Here is a 17,260-nt window from a genome sequence, read left to right on the forward strand (position 1 = left end):
CCGCGGAGAGGGAGTGCTCTGTGTGGGAAGCGAGGAGAACGCCGATTCCTGACAGTACGCCCCTCTTCAGGAACGGCCTCAGGACGGTCCAAGAACGGTTTCTCTGGAAACTTTTTCCTGAAGGACTTAAGAAGGGCCGGGGCATGAATGTCCTTTGAAGGTACCCAGGATTTCTCTTCAGGGCCAAAGCCCTTCCACTGCACCAAGAACTGGAGCTGACCCCTGGATAGGTGAGAATCCAAAAGAGAGTGAACTTTGTATTCCTCGTTATTTTGTACAGTAATGGGATCCGGTTTACGAGTCTGATCCGGAAAGAAGTGACTGGAGATGAATGGTTTTAAGAGGGACACATGAAAGACATTGGGAATCTTCATACTGGGTGGTAGTTGGAGCCGGAATGCCACAGGATTGATTTGTTCACAAATAGGGAATGGTCCCAGGAACTTAGGTGCCAGTTTAGGAGATGGTACCTTGAGGTGGATATTCCTAGAGGAGAGCCATACCAAATCCCCTGGTTTGTAACTGGGCGCCGAACGATGACGACGATCGGCCTGTAGTTTCGATCTGCGGGAGGAGTTGAGAAGGGTAGACTGAATCCTGGACCATGCGGTTTGGAGGGAAGAAATGCGTTCATCTACGGCTGGTACTCCAGAAGGAATGTTGGGGATGGGAAGACAGGGAGGGTGGAACCCATAATTTATAAAGAAGGGTGACTCCCGGGTGGACTCGTTTTTTGCAGAATTGACGGCATTCTCTGCCCACTTCTCCAGGGATTGATTGATTCTCTCCGTTTGTCCATTGGACTGAGGATGATAGGCGGAAGAGAAGGAAGAAGAGATGCCCAATCTCTTCGTGAAAGCTCTCCAAAATTTGGATATGAACTGAGAACCTCTGTCAGAAACAATGGACGAAGGGATCCCATGAATATGAAAAATCTGCTCCGTAAAGATATCAGCAAGGGCGGGGGAGGTGGGTAATCCTTTAATGAAATGGGACATCTTCGAGAACCTGTCCACGACCACCAAGATAGTGTTCATTCCTCTGGACCTGGGCAACTCCACGATGAAGTCCATAGAAATGTGGGACCAGGGGCGGTCGGGAACTGGAAGGGGTAACAGAAAACCCTGAGGCTTTTGACGGAGAGTCTTGCTTTGAGCGCACGTGGGGCATGCGCGGGTAAATTCCAGAATATCTTGAGTCATCCTTGGCCACCAGAAATTCCGACAAATGAGATCAGTAGTCTTCTTAAAACCTGGATGACCTGCAGATTTAGAGGAATGACCCCAAGACAGGACCTCTGGAACAAATTTGGATGGTACAAAGTGTTTGTTGTCGGGAGCGACCAAGTCCTTGGGAATGCATCTCTGGGAGTGCAAAATCTTGTCAAGATTCTTGAAAGTAGTCGTGGCGAGAATCCTCTCATGTGGAAGGATAGTCTCCAACGATTCCTCTGGCCTCTCTTCAGAAGAATGTATACGGGAGAGTGCGTCTGCCTTTACGTTCTTGGTCCCGGGAATATAGGACAGGTGAAAATCGAATCGAGAAAAAAAAAGAGCCCAACGAGCCTGTCGTGGACCAAGGCGTCGAGCGTTCTCTATGTAAAGAAGGTTCTTGTGGTCCGTGAGAATAGTAAACGGCTCTTTTGACCCCTCCAGCAGGTGTCTCCACTCTTGAAGAGCCATCTTCACGGCCAGAAGTTCTCTGTTACCCACGTCATAGTTCCTCTCGGCAGACGAGAATTTCTTGGAAAAATATGCACAGGGATGTAACTTATCTTGGGGCGTGGGTCTCTGGGAAAGAACGGCACCAGCGCCACAATCAGAAGCGACGACCTCCAGGACGAAGGGAAGTTCGATGTTGGGATGACGGAGAATAGGTGCGGATGTAAATGCTTCCTTGAGTGTCTCGAAGGCGGAGATGGCCTCGGGTGACCAAGCAGAAGGATCAGCTCCTTTTTTGTTGAGCGCAGTGAGGAGTGCCACAATGGTGGAAAAACTCCATATAAACTTACGATAGTAATTAGCGAACCCTTAAAAACGTTGTATGGCCTTGAGAGAGTTGGGTCTTGGCCATTCAGTGACTGCTTGAAGTTTACCTGAGTCCATCATAAACCCCTCATCGGAAATGATATACCCCAGGAATGGAGTAGAGGTCGTATGAAAGGTGCACTTCTCCAGTTTGGCGTACAAATGGTGTTCACGGAGACGGGAAAGGACGTAAGAGTGTGGCGTATATGGTCCTGGAGATCTTTGGAAAAAATCAGGATATCATCCAAGTATACAATAACAAAAATATTGAGTACCTTACGAAAGACGTCGTATATGAAATCCTGGAAGACAGCGGGAGCATTACATAAGCCGAAAGGCATTACTAGATATTCGTAGTGTCCACTACGCGTGTTGAAGGCCGTCTTCCATTCATCCCCCTTCCTGATGCGCACCAGGTTATAGGCACCACGTAGATCCAACTTGGAAAAAATCTTGGCCCCCTGTAATTTATCGAACAGTTCGGTAATAAGGGGAAGGGGGTACCGATTCTTAATAGTGATGTGGTTTAAACCCCTGTAGTCGATGCAAGGCCTCAACGACCCATCCTTTTTCTTGAAGAAGAAAAACCCAGCCCCTGCTGGGGAATTGGAGTGACGAATAAAGCCTTTCTTGAGATTCTCCTGGATATATTCATCCATAGCGTGAGATTCTGTTAACGACAAGGGGTAGGTCTTGGACTTGGGTAGGGAGTAACCTGGAACTAGATCGATCGGACAATCGTAAGTCCTGTGTGGCGGCAAGAGGTCTGACTGTACCTTATTGAAAACGTCCCGGAATCGATGGTAAACGGAAGGTAGAATAACTTCGGGAACAGAAGTATTGGCCAGCAGTTGATGAGTCTCGCCTGACCTCGGCCTCCAGGAAATGGGGGCAGAGGAATTCAGTCAATGAGAGTATTGTTAAGCTGTAGCCAAGGAAGACCAAGGGTGATGGGTATCCCAGGAGCGTGAATGGCATCGAGAACTAAGATCTCCTTGTGCAGATGTGAGGACAGAAGCAAGGAGCCGTCTCTAAGGAGATGTGGGCCGGGGTAAGAGGACGTACATTGATACCGACGAGTTCGATGGGAACCTTCTTTCTCACGAGTGGTATGCGGTTTAACCTGGCGAATTCAAGATCCACAAAGTTTCCTCCAGCTCCTGAGTCAATGAAAGCGGCGGTAGAAGTCTTGAACTTATCGCCTGAAAGGGAGACTGGAAATGTAAGTTTCTTAGGGAGTTCACCTTTAGAAAGAGGACGTGGAGACATTACACCCAGAGAGAGCCCCTCTGTACTCACTGGGTGTTTCCGTCCCGGGCGCAGTGGACACTCCCGAACCAGATGTTCCATAGATCCGGAGTAGAAACACAATCCCCTGGCGTGGCGGAACGGCCGTATCGGTGTGCGGATGCGTTGTACCCCCAATTGCATTGGCTCTGGCAACTCCAGTGCAGGAGTGTTGCTGGGAGTACTGGAGAACGGAACTTGAAAGTTATGGACGCGAGTGCGCTGACGCTCTGAGCGGCGTACCTGGATACGTTGATCCACTCGGACAGCCAAATCAATGAGGACCTCCAATTGATCCGGCCTGGATTGGCGAGAGAGTTCATCCTTGATGGGATCTGCCAGGCCTTGCCAGAACACGGAGACGAGAGCCTCTAGTCCCCAGTTAGTCTCGGCTGCTAGAGTCCGGAATTCCACAGCATACTGCGTCACCATTCGCCGTCCCTGAGTGATCTGGAGGAGAGAAACAGATGCCATCTCCCGACGAGCGGAAGAATCGAATACTTGTTGAAACTCGGCTTTAAATGCCGGTTAATCTTGGATAAGGTCAGAACGTCGCTCCCAAACCGGGGAAGCCCAAGCCAGGGCGCTGCCAGTGAGGAGGTTATAAATGTAGGCTACCTTCTTGCAATCAGTATTGTAGAGATGGGGAGCCATTTCAAACTGCACCTCACACTGGTTTAGGAAATCCCTACAATCTTGCGGTTCACCTGCATAAGGCTTGGGGGGAGGAATACTTATATCTGAGCTGCTAACTGCGCTTGCGGAGTGGGGGCTTACATCTGGCGTGGTCGCGGTCGGTACCCTGTCTGAGAGTACTGCGACCTGGCGTGTAAGTGTCACAATTTGATCCGCCATGGCCTGGTTATGCTGAAGCAGATTAGAGAGAAACTGTTGAAGTTCGGTCTGGTCTGCGTCTTGTGGGCTCGACATAATGTTACGCCGGTGCTGCCCGCAGACCAGACCCGTCCCCTGTGCTGAGGTGGGACGTAGGGATACACGCACCAGCAGCAAAGGGAGCGCGTCCGGAGTGTGGTGTTAGTGTTGCCAGGCCAGGTATAGTAATGAAGACAATACTTGCCGGTACCGGTAGTAGAGGAGGAGTAGTTATTGCCGTTGCCAGGATCAGGGATAGGAGAGTTGCGGATGATCGAAGGTATAAGCCGTGTTATGAAGGTATAAGCCGAAGTTACGAAGTCCAAGTAGAGCCGAAGTCGAGAGCCAGAGGGGGTAGTCGTCCAATCCGCGTCTATACCTGAGGAGTCACTGAGAGAGTAGTCAAATGCTTCCATACAGAGACTATGTCGAGCGACGAGTGATGTGAAGCACAGGCATAATAAAGCTGGGCAGGCCAATTGGAAAAGGGTGCAGGCCTGGAGGACTGCAAGGAGTCTTCCCTGATAGGAGGGAGGTGTTACAGCCCAGCTGAGTGTAATCCTTGATTTGCATGGAACTGTGTGATGCTTGGGGGCGATGCCTCACTGCAGGAGCAGTGGTTAAAAGTGCTCTGTTAGGCGTGTGCTCTGTAAGCTGGGAATGCATGCACATAACGTCTGGGGCTGGTGTGCTCGTAGGTGTGTGTGCAGGAGGGCGTGGGCGCGCCCGGCGCTGAGCAGAGGAATCGCCGAGGGGAGTGATCCCACGACGGCGGCAGGGGCGAGGAGCCGTGGAGGCCGGTAAGGCAGGATTGTTTTGTGTGTCCAGGGGCTCCCTGCGGAGAGGGAGTGCTCCGTGTGGGAAGCGAGGAGAACGCCGATTCCTGACAGAATCCTAAAAAGCTTTTACTGGCCAGGGATATATAATGCCGTAAAAAGATTCTGTGCCTCTTGTCCTGAGTGTCAGTTGACAGCCCCCCAACCAAGTTTGAGGGCCCCATTAATCCCTATGCCTATTATTGAGATCCCATTTGAGAGGATCGCCATGGATATAGTGGGTCCGTTGGAGAAATCTGCCACGGGTCATCAATACATCCTAGTGATCCTAGACTATGCCACTTGCTATCCAGAGGTGCTTCCTTTACGTAATACTTCCTCCAAAGCTATAGCTAAGGAATTGTTACAGGTATTCTTCCAACTCGGGATACCGAAGGAAATTTTGACAGATCAGGGTACCCCGTTTACATCTAAGCTTATGCGAGACTTATGTGTAGAGCTAAAAATACAGTCCCTAAGAACCTCTGTTTACCATCCGCAAACGGACGGACTGGTAGAACGATTTAATAAAACTCTGAAGATGATGTTGAGAAAGGTAGTGGCTAGTGATGGGAAGAACTGGAACACCGTGTTGCCTTATCTCTTGTTTGCTATCCGAGAGGTGCCACAGGCCTCTACAGGGTTTTCCCCATTTGAACTCCTGTATGGGAGATGCCCAAGAGGGATTCTGGAAAGCCTCAAAGAAGAATGGGAGCAACAAGCTGTACCAGGGAAAAATGTCATCCAATTTGTGGAAGATTTAAAAGAACGCATTGCGCATATTACCCCCATAGTCAGACAACATTTAGAAGAGGCACAGAGAGCCCAACAAAACCTTTACAACAGACAGGCTACGGTAAGCAACTTCCGACCAGGGGACCGAGTAATGGTGCTTGTTCCCACGGCCGAAAGCAAGCTGTTATCACATTGGCAAGGGCCATATTAAGTTCTAGAACAGGTTGGCCCGGTGAATTATAAAATTCAACAGCCAGATCGGAGGATGGTAGAGCAAATCTATAACATAAATCTATTAAAATCCTGGAAGGATAGAGAGGTATGTCTGACGGTAGTAGCCAATAAATCCGGGAAAGGGGAGGATCCACTCGTTCGACTATCAGCAGAACTCACTCCTGAACAATACAGAGAAGCTGCAGACTTGGTAAAAAGGAACAGGGATGTATTTTCCAGCATACCAGGGAAAACTAGGGTAATTTCCCATGATATCGTCAACAAGTCGGGGATAGCCATTAAGATAAGACCTTATAGGATCCCAGAAGCCAGAAGAGGGGCTATTCAGTCAGAGGTAAAGAAGATGCTAGAGTTAGGGTTAATTGAGGAGTCCCATAGTCAATGGTCCAGCCCTATTGTATTGGTACTTAAGCCAGATGGGTCAATACGGTTCTGTAATGACTTTATAAAAGTCAATGAAGTCTCGAAGTTTGATGCCTATCCTATGACGCGGGTAGACGAGTTAATTGAGAGGTTGGCGAGGGCCCGTTTTCTAACCACTTTAGATCTTACAAAGGGTTATTGGCAAATCCCCTTAACAAGTTCAGCAAAAGAGAAAACAGACTTCTCCACACCTGATGGCCTTTTCAAGTATAAAGTCTTACCCTTTGGCCTTCGTGGGGCACCTGCAACCTTCCAAAGGTTGATGAATAAGTTGTTGCACCCACACTCGAACTACGCCTCAGCGTACTTAGACAAGGTGGTAATTCATAGTCCAGATTGGGACTCACATCTACAAAAGGTTGAGGCAGTGTTGAGAACCTTACGGGAGGCGGGTCTTACAGCCAACCCAGCTAAATGTTCCGTCGGCCTAGCAGAAGCAAAATATCTTGGCTATGTTGTGGGAAGTGGGACAGTAAAACCTCAGCTCAATAAAGTTGAAGCCATTGAGAATTGGCCCCGTCCCCTTAAAAAAAACAGGTTAGGACATTTCTAGGCATTGTAGGTTACTACAGGCGATTTATACACCATGTTGCGATTTATACACCACGCTGCACAGCTTTCAGATTTAGTAAAGGCAAAGGCACCTGATGTTGTAAAATGGAACAGTGATGCGGATACCGCATTATTAGACCTACGTACAGCGCTCTGTAGTAACCCAGTCTTGGTAGCCCCGGATTTTACGAAGGAGTTTTTTCTGCAAACGGACGCCTCCGAAGTAGGTCTCGGAGCAGTACTGTCCCAGTGTGTAGGAGAAGAGGAGCACCCGGTCCTCTATTTAAGTCACAAATTGTGTCCCCGCGAACAAAGATATGCCACAGTAGAAAAAGATTGTTTGGCCGTAAAGTGGGCAACAGACACATTGAAGTATTACCTTTTAGGCAGGTCTTTTATGCTCATTACAGATCACGCACCCCTACAGTGGATGCATAGAAATAAAGAAAAGAACTCAAGAGTTACCTGTTGGTTTCTGTCGTTGCAACCTTTCAACTTCACAGTCCAACATTGGCCAGGCATAATGCACGATAATGCTGATGCACTCTCTAGGGTGCACAGTCTCGGTGCACAGGCCGCTCCACTCGGTAACGCTACGCTGGGAAGGGGGATATGTGACAGGGTCATTGACTCTGTGTGTGTTAGTAGGAGATGGCAGTATGGATGCTTTCCAGTAGACGAGGGGTTAACCCAGTTTATTAAGCAATCCACAGGTGATTTAAATTAAACTAGTTCACCTGCTTTAAAACAGGAAGAGGAAATGCCTCTGGGGCGGCAGTTTCTCTCAGGCACAGAGAGAAGACAGAGGAGTGTTGACAGACAGACTCAGGCTGCTCAGATTGATCCTGTCCCAAGGGGGAATAAAGCTCCCGGGTAAGGAGCCAACTGGTATTGTGGAACATTGTTGGGCTGGTCTAGGTTAGCTAGCCATCCAGGTAGATAGCCAATGTTAATCCAAACTCGGTGTATATTATTTGGCTTTGGGTGGTATGGCTTTTTGTGTAGAATATCAAGGAATTCAATAGTTAAAGCTGCAGTTCAGTCTTTTTTTTTTTTTTTTTAATTAATTTTTTTACTTCAATAGTTTAATGTGGGCAATCTCTACTTACCTAAAGAACTGTATAGTTGCAGGTCATTTTGTTCTCCATGTATTGATCGGTGAAATTTGGTGACATCATTAGTGAAGGGATATGTTTTTCTTCTGCTTCTGTCACTCCTGCACTGACATGTGCTAGTGGGGGGGCAGGGCTGATAAAGGGGTGTGCCTGGGCTTGTGACAGGACATGAAGGGGCAGTGCCTTAGCAAATGGTTGTTAAAATAGAATACAAGAAAATTGGTCTTTCAAAGTTGTTGTTTTTAAAACTGAAAATGCTAAAAGTATTTTTTCTTACTACAGAACTGATTTATTAAAAAAACACACATGCAGGATATTGACTGAACTGCAGATTTAAGTGATGTACAAAATCAACTAAATGGGAGAATAAATAAGAGGTTGCTATTGCTGTGACCTCATTATTATAGGGTGCACAGATAGAGACTGACATGAGATAGCTAAAGCCATAAATAATTAAAAGAAAAGGTGGGTTTTAGTTTCCACAAAGCTCGTCCATTGGTTTTGTTTGATTATAAATAGGATGAGAAGAACAGAAAGTGCACACTTCCTGGTGCAATAATGTTTTTACTATATTAATGAGACAAACAAATAGTGGTAATACACTCACAAACATCCAAATAAAATAAGCAGTAAGCAGTAGTCCACAGATCCGTGCTGGAGATGTGCAGAGTTGTCCTCACGTGGGGATACTCCGCCTGTTGCTACAGTGCGTCCGCTGCATGCTTCCACCCTTCCAGTGATAGGAGTTTCCTTCAGCCCGGGCCAACCACGTTAGCCCATTCCCTGCCTTCTCCCTCACAGTCTTTAGCTCTGCAAAACTCTACAGCTACAGTCTTAGTTTCACCATGCAAATCACCCATACGCGTTTCGAGGCATGGCCTATTCATCAGGGGTGTGGTTTGCTCTGGTGACATACTTCCTTATATACCCATTATGTTAAGGGCTATGCCTAAGGCTTGCTGTCTCCCCCTACTGGTTAGTATTCATAAACACTGCTAGAAGTCCTTCAAGCAACATATACATGGCATGGGAATAAGAGCATTAAAAAGTGCCCTATAACAATACTATACATATTAAAATAATCCTAACAATAACAGTAAGCCTTTATAATTAAAAATACACATTATTATTTAATATTAAAATATACGAATTGAAAAATACCTAAATAAGCTATTGTTCCTAACCCAACATATAAAACATTATTCGTATAAAACATTATTAATCATACCAAAAACATAAATAAAAAACCCCACTAAAATTAAGATATAATAAAAACACACCCAGCATTGTGTGTAAATGTTCACAATTATCTCAAAGATTGAAACCAAATCCCTTAGCATAAAAATGAAACTAGGTCTACCTCTTCATTTAACCCTTCCGGTGTGAGTGTACCCAATTCATGGATCCAAAAGGATTCCCTTTGACGTAACCTGAAGAATTGGCCACCCCCCTTAGGGCCCATCTCAACAATCTCTATCCCTATCACACTTAAGCTACTCGGATCCATATTATGCTTGTTTTTAAAGTGCCTAGAGACTCCATGTGTAAGAACACCTTTGAGTATGTTACCTCTATGCTCTAAAAAGCGCTGTTTCAAAGGACGTTTAGTTCTTCCAACATATTTTAGTCCACAGCCACGACAGAATATACACCACAAACCTACTATTACAATTAATAAAACTTTTAATTGTATATGTTTTATTACTTCTATCTGACCTAAACGACTTCTGTTTGTCCACAGTGTATTTGCACATCAGGCAACGACCCCCACATCTATAAAATCTTTTAATACATCCATTCCTTGTATTTATGTGTTTATTCCTATCAGATTGACTCCTGAGTAGTGTTGGTGCCAGCATATTTTTAAAAGAATCAGCGTTTCTATAGACTACTCTTGGGCGTTCTGTAATCACCTTTTTAAGAATTGAGTCACATTGTAAAAAAAAACAGTGTTGTGCCACTATTTTGTTAATCTGACTTGAGGCTCCATTAAATTTAGTAATGAATAACACCTCCTTATTTGTATCATTGACTACATTTCTATTCTGTTTCTTACCTATTAGAGTTTGAGACCTTTCCTGTTCTAGGGCCCTCTTGTATGCCTTCTCTATAATTGACTCTTGATGCCCTTTATTCAGTAATTTATTTTTCAAAGAGGTAGCTTGATTCTCAAAATCTTTAGTTCTTGAACAATTTCTCCTTAGGCTTTGGAATTGCCTAAAAGGTATATTCCTGATCCATTGACGGTGGTGGTTGCTTGTGGCTTCTAGATATTTGTTACAATCTACCTGTTTGTAAAATGTCTTTGTCTGAATACTCATATCTTCAGTAACAAAAATAAGTAAATCTAAAAAAGAGATGCTGGCTGTGTCAAAATTATAAGTAAATTTTAAGTTAAAAGGATTCTTATTACTATAACTCATAAAACGTATTAAATCTTCATTATTTCCCTGCCAGATTATTAAAATATCGTCTATAAAACAATAATAGAAAATCAGATGCTTTAAAAAGGGATTATTAGCCCAAATAAATAGATGTTCCAGTAACACATCATTATATTTACGAAGCTTGGGGCAAAGGTCGTTCCCATGGCTGGTCCTTTCTTTTGTAAATAGAACTTATCTTGAAATTGGACGTAATTATGACTTAGAATAAATTCCACGCATGTTAGTATAAACTCCCTTTGTTCGTTTGAAATTGAATTATCTTGTTTCAGATAAAATTCTACCGCTTCTATCCCATGTTGGTGCCCAATACTTGTATAAAGAGATTCAACATCGCAGGACACCCATAGGTAATCCTTTCGCCAGGTCACATCTTTAATTAAATTTAAAACGTGAGTCATATCCTTAATATGTGAGGGTAAAACTACTACGTATTTTTGCAAAAAACAGTCTAAATATTTGGACAAATTGGCTGTGAGGGAACCAATCCCTGAAACTATAGGTCTGCCTCCAAGCTGCATGAGGCTACAACTCCTCAATACGGTGGCCTGGGATGCCCAAAATTTGTCATAGAGGTAACATACTCAAAGGTGTTCTTACACATGGAGTCTCTAGGCACTTTAAAAACAAGCATAATATGGATCCGAGTAGCTTAAGTGTGATAGGGATAGAGATTGTTGAGATGGGCCCTAAGGGGGGTGACCAATTCCTCAAGTTACGCCAAAGGGAAACCTTTTGGATCCATGAATTGGGTACACTCACACCGGAAGGGTTAAATGAAGAGGTAGACCTAGTTTCATTTTTATGCTAAGGGATTTGGTTTCAATCTTTGAGATAATTTTGAACATTTACACACAATGCTGGGTGTTTTTTTTATTATATCTTAATTTCAGTGGGGTTTTTTAATTATGTTTTTGGTATGATTAATAATGTTTTATACGTATAATGTTTTATATGTTGGGTTAGGAACAATAGCTTATTTAGGTATTTTTCAATTCGTATTTTTTAATATTGAATAATAATGTGTATTTTTAGTCTTACTGTTATTGTTAGGATTATTTTAATATGTATAGTATTGTTATAGGGCACTTTTTAATGCTCTTATTCCCATACCATATATATGTTGCTTGGAGGACTTCTAGCAGTGTTTATGAATACTAACCAGTAGGGGGAGGCAGCAAGCCTTAGGCATAGCCCTTAACATAATGGTTATATAAGGGAGTATGTCACCAGAGCAAACCACACCCCTGATGAATAGGCCACGCCTCGAAACGCGTAGGGTGATTTGCATGGTGAAACTAAGACTGTAGCTTTAGAGTTTTGCAGAGCTGAAGACTGTGAGGGAGAAGGCAGGGAATGGGCTAATGTTGTTGGCCCGGGCTGTGGTGAGATCATCCCTGCAACCGCCGGGTTGCTGCGACGCCGTACAGAGGAGGAGGTCACGTGGTGATGCATTAGGGAGGCATCACGAGCGGCTGAAGGAAACTCCTATCACCGGAAGGGCGGATGCAAGCAGCGGATGCTTTGTAGCAACAGGCGGAGTATCCCCACGTGAGGACAACTCTGCACATCTCCAGCACGGATCTGCGGACTACTGCTTACTACTTATTTTATTTGGATGTTTGTGAGTGTATTACCACTATTTGTTTGTTTGTCTCATTAATATAGTAAAAACGTTATTGCACCAGGAAGTGTGCGCTTTCTGTTCTTCTCATCCTATTTAGTTTCTATTTAAGTGCTGGGTTAGCACTTCCAACTGAGATAGCGGCACCTTCTTGGAACTTTTTCTTTTGATACAACAATGGGAAAGGGGAAAGGGGTAGAAACCCTCGCATCAGCCTCTAATCAAAAAGAATTGACAACGGTGCAATAAGGGGAAGGAGCAGAATTATAACAAATAAACAAAAGACACCCTGTGGGCAGCACTCGTTGTAAGCAAATATGAATTGGTGATAGATTTAAAATTAAAATGCTTTAATCGTATAATTTAAAATAGATGTCAAAATTGTTGAAATAATGGTCAACTGACTATGGTGACAAAATACAAAAAACAGACAAAAATATATAAAATACTATAACTGAGATCTAGGGGGGGGAGGTGGAGTACCCACCTAACTGCTAATTAGCAGAGATCAACAATCAAAGACTGAATAGTCAACCCCCTAGTTCAGCAATGACAAGGTTAAAAAGCCTGTAAAGTAGATACAGGTGACGGAGAACTTCCCATGCAAAGGTATATACCAATGTGCTATGCACAATAGAGTGAAAGCTCACTAATGGCAATTTGATAGTCCACAATGAAGATGGTGAGGAATACCCTCAATATAGGGTTAAAGCAAGCCTAACTATAGAAAGATTGATATGGTAGGCGATGTGTTATATAATAGTGTGCACAAGAGCTCACAAAGTGTGGTGCTTAGCTCTGGGGCACGGATCTAGTCCGTATCCAGTTATAGCCCCCTAGTATAAATGTGCCACTCAAACATGCTTAATAATACCTCACAATCTACATAGATCAGTCAGTGACTATCAGTAGCTAAATGCACAGGAGCTTACAAAATGTATTTTACAGCTCTGGGGCACGGATCTAGTCCGTATCCAGTTATAGCCCCCTAATACAAATGTGCCATAGTAACAGATAAGTAAGCAGACTTTAATAACATAGTGAGAAAACACATAAATGAGCCGAGGGGAGAGGGAATGTATGCTATGCAAAAAGTAGTCAGCAGCAATTACATTTACACGTGCTGGGTAAGGTGAGGTAATTAAATATGTACCGCATCTCTGTGGGTTTTGTTAAGCCCTCGTCAGGGTTGATACCGCGGAGTAGCGCTGACATAAGCAGTTTTACCTGTTCAAAATCCTGCTGCCAGAAGATACCCTATAACATACCTGGAGTCTATGGTATATAGACCCAGACTCCCTTTACACGCGTGTCGGCACTATACAGTGCCTCTCACCCTCTGCTCGGCATGGGGACGTCAATGCGTGATGACGTCAGTTCTGTAGCCACCTCCCACCTGACGTACGTTTCGCTGGGGCGCTTTATCAAAGGTGGTGAAGTGAGGAACTACATGCATAGTATATATAGTGTATTAAGTACCAGCTAATGCAGGGCAGCTGAGTCTAACCAATTGCTTCTATTGCAGGAGGACGGTAGCTGTCGCGGTGCTGAGGAATTGATCAAAGAAGAGACATTTGAAATAATAAAGTGTAGACTGAGTAAACAAACTGAGTGTGGTATTCATTTGTTCAAGAGCTGAATGTAAATTGTGGTATACTTAGAGACACAGGATATTAATACGTTGTGCTATTAAATGCCAAGACCCATTTCAAAATGGATGTATTAAGTCAATGTTGTTCAGGAAGATGATGCTGACAATCTATATGAAGGGAGAGAATAGGAAACCTTCATTTATCCCTCTGGGTGCCAAAGTACCCAGTACATAAATCCATTTGGATTCTTTTTGTAAGATTAAACGGTTCCAATCACCCCCTCTAGGACTAGGGGGGACGCTCTCAATCCCTGTGAAGTGAAGGTTGGTAATGTCACCGCCATGTACCTGATGAATATGGTTGGCGAGGGGGGTATCTAAATGATTCCTTATAGCCCCCAGGTGTTCCAAAATACGCTGGCGGAATTCACGGATGGTCTTGCCAACATATTTTTTGGTACATTGGCAGGTGACTTGGTAGATGACTCCCTTTGTCCGGCAGTTAATAAACTGCCTGACTTTGTAACTTTTTGTATTATTCCAATTGAAGAAGTTTTTAGAAAGGGACAGATGTGTACAGGCCTTGCATCCTTGGCATTTAAAGTTCCCCACAGATCTATTAGTTAGCCAAGTTGATGTTGTTAATGGTCTCAGATGGCTATGGACCAACTGGTCTTTGAGATTAGGTGCCCGCCTGCTGACCAAAGTTGGTGTAGTTCGCAGGACATCATTAAGATCTGGGTCGTTTAAAAGGACTGGCCAGTGTTTCTTTAATATGGCATTAATCTCTGACCATTGATTGTTGAACGTACCCACAAATCTTATAAGTTTAGAGTCAGCGACTGGGGAGCAATGTGTACTCAATAAAGAGGTTCTATCTGTGAATTTCGCTCTCCGATAAGCTTGTTTAATACATCGTTGGCTGTACCCTCTTTCCCTGAATCGTTCACTCATCTTTTTAGCTTCATGTTCAAAAGCTGTGATGGTGGAGCAGTTCCTGCGAATCCGCAGAAACTGCCCAACAGGGATACCCTCCTTGAGTCGCCTTGGATGGTGACTTTCATAACGCAAAAGGCTGTTGGTGGCTGTCTTTTTTCTGTGGATAGTAGTTTCCACTTTGTCACCAGCACCTCTGGAAATTTTTAAATCAAGGAACGTAACTTCCGGTGTATCAATTTCATACGTTAGATGTAGGTTGTACTCGTTGTTGTTGAGTATGTTGATGAATTCAATAAATGACGCCCTGGTCCCCTGCCACAGGACCAGGACATCATCAATGAAGCGGACCCACAGCAGAATTTGGATCGTATAGGCTTCATTGGCTTCATGGAAAACCACCTCCGCCTCCCACCAACCGAGATACAGGTTCGCATAGGTGGGGGCGCAGGTGGTCCCCATCGCCGTGCCTCTGAGTTGATGGTAAATGACACCATTGAATGTGAAGTAATTATGTGTCAATATGAATCTCAGTAGGTCGAGTACAAGTTGATTGTGCTTCACAAATTCACAACTTCGACTTTTTAGGAAGTAGGATACTGCGTCTATACCCACTTGGTGTACAATAGAGGTATATAATGATTCGACGTCAAGACTAATCAGTAGTGTATCTTTGTCGAGGACTATGTCATTTAGTCGATTGAGGGCATCCTTGGTGTCTCTAAGGAACGATGGTAGGCTGTCAACAAACGGTCGTAGTATTTGGTCAACGTATTTACTACTTTGTTCCGTGAGATTAGATATACCGGACACAATGGGTCTCCCAGGAGGGGGTAGGGTTCCCTTGTGGATCTTCGGTAAGCAATAGAAGGTGGATAGGACTGGTGCGGGGGTTAGGAGTTGTTCATACTCTTTTTTTGATATGACCTTAGATTCTAAGGCGATCGTTAGGATGATTTTGAGATCTTTTTTAAAAGTTTCTGTGGGGCTCATTTTGAGTCTCTTGTAACAAGTGGAGTCTGAGAGGAGGCGTGTGCATTCTGTCACATAATCGACAGTATTCATAATCACTGTGTTACCCCCTTTGTCCGAGGGTTTCACAGTGATTGTGGTATCATTTTGTAAGTCTTTAAGACCTTGTCGTTCGGATACAGAGAGGTTATCAGATTTATTATGCGGTTGCAAATCCTCCAGATCACTTATTACAAGTTTCATAAATACCTCCACATTTGGGCTGGTCACTAGTGGAGGGGTAAATTTTGACCTAGGTTTGAGATCAGAGAATGGGCCTTCTCCTTCAGTTCTATTAGATTCTTCCAGGAGTGCTGTAAGGTCCCGCATATTGTCAATATGTAACTGATCGAAATAGAGTAGGCCTTCATTCTTAAATTGAAATGTTTCGCGTCGTTTAAAGAATTTGTGTAGGAGGAGTTTCCTCCCGAACAGGTTGGTATCTTTAACCCAATCAAAGATCTTAAAATTCTCAGACGGAGAGAATGACAGGCCTTTATTTAGTGCTAGGATCTGATCTGATGTCAGGATTTTGTCAGACAGATTAATTACTTGGTTGATATGCAATGTGTTAGTAATAGTGAAATTTACCTCTGTCTCCTGTATCGTCTTCTCTGTCTGCCCCTGTAACCCCAAACACTTCTGTCTCTTAGACCATCCTTTTTGCCCTCTCCTTGTTTTCCCTTTTCGAAAAACAGGGGATAGCTTGGGCCCTGCTCCAAAAAATGCATCCTATCTGAATCTGGTCTATTAGCTGGTCTATCACTATTTTCTGCCTCATCATTTGAGGTATCCCAGTCAGTTGATGAATCGTTATGGTTAGGTCTAGATCTTTTTTCTGCAAAATGGTGTCTATATATTTTGCCCCCCTCATAATCTTTTGTGTCTCTTTGAAATTTTTTAGCTTTACGTTCTTTCAGCTCTTTTATAAATTTGTCAATATTAGTCTGTAGTTTGTTTTCTGATTCAATGAAATCAGTCTTGTCTCTCCATTGGTCAATATTATCCAAATGTGTCCTTATATCTGCTTTTACGGTGATCAGTTTCTCATTCTGATATTCAATTAGTAATTTCATAAGTGAAACTGAGCATTTACCCAGAATGTTGTCCCAGCTCTTAGTGAACCCCTCATCCTGGAACATATGAGAGGGAGCGATGTTAGCTCTCAAACCGCGTGGTATCCGTTCTGTTCTTAAATAATTCTCGAGACTGGTGACCTCCCACCACAGTCTCGCGCGTTGTTTGAATAGTAGTTCTAATTTTGTAAAGAATGAAATAAGGTCATCACCAGGAGCTGGGACATCAATATTATCACCTGAAAACAGATTTGTGGCCTCTTGCTGCCAGACTGCAAAGTCAAGTTGAGTGGATAAAAAACCAGACATGGTATCAGTATAATCTTAAGTGGCGAGCTGAGAGTAGAAGTGAACACAAGTTCACACTATGTAGTAATACAACAATGGGAAAGGGGAAAGGGGTAGAAACCCTCGCATCAGCATCTAATCAAAAAGAATTGACAACGGTGCAATAAGGGGAAGGAGCAGAATTATAACAAATAAACAAAAGACACCCTGTGGGCAGCACTCGTTGTAA

The sequence above is a fragment of the Ascaphus truei genome, chromosome 1, assembly GCF_040206685.1.
Source record: "Ascaphus truei isolate aAscTru1 chromosome 1, aAscTru1.hap1, whole genome shotgun sequence".
NCBI classification, from domain to species: Eukaryota; Metazoa; Chordata; class Amphibia; order Anura; family Ascaphidae; genus Ascaphus; species Ascaphus truei.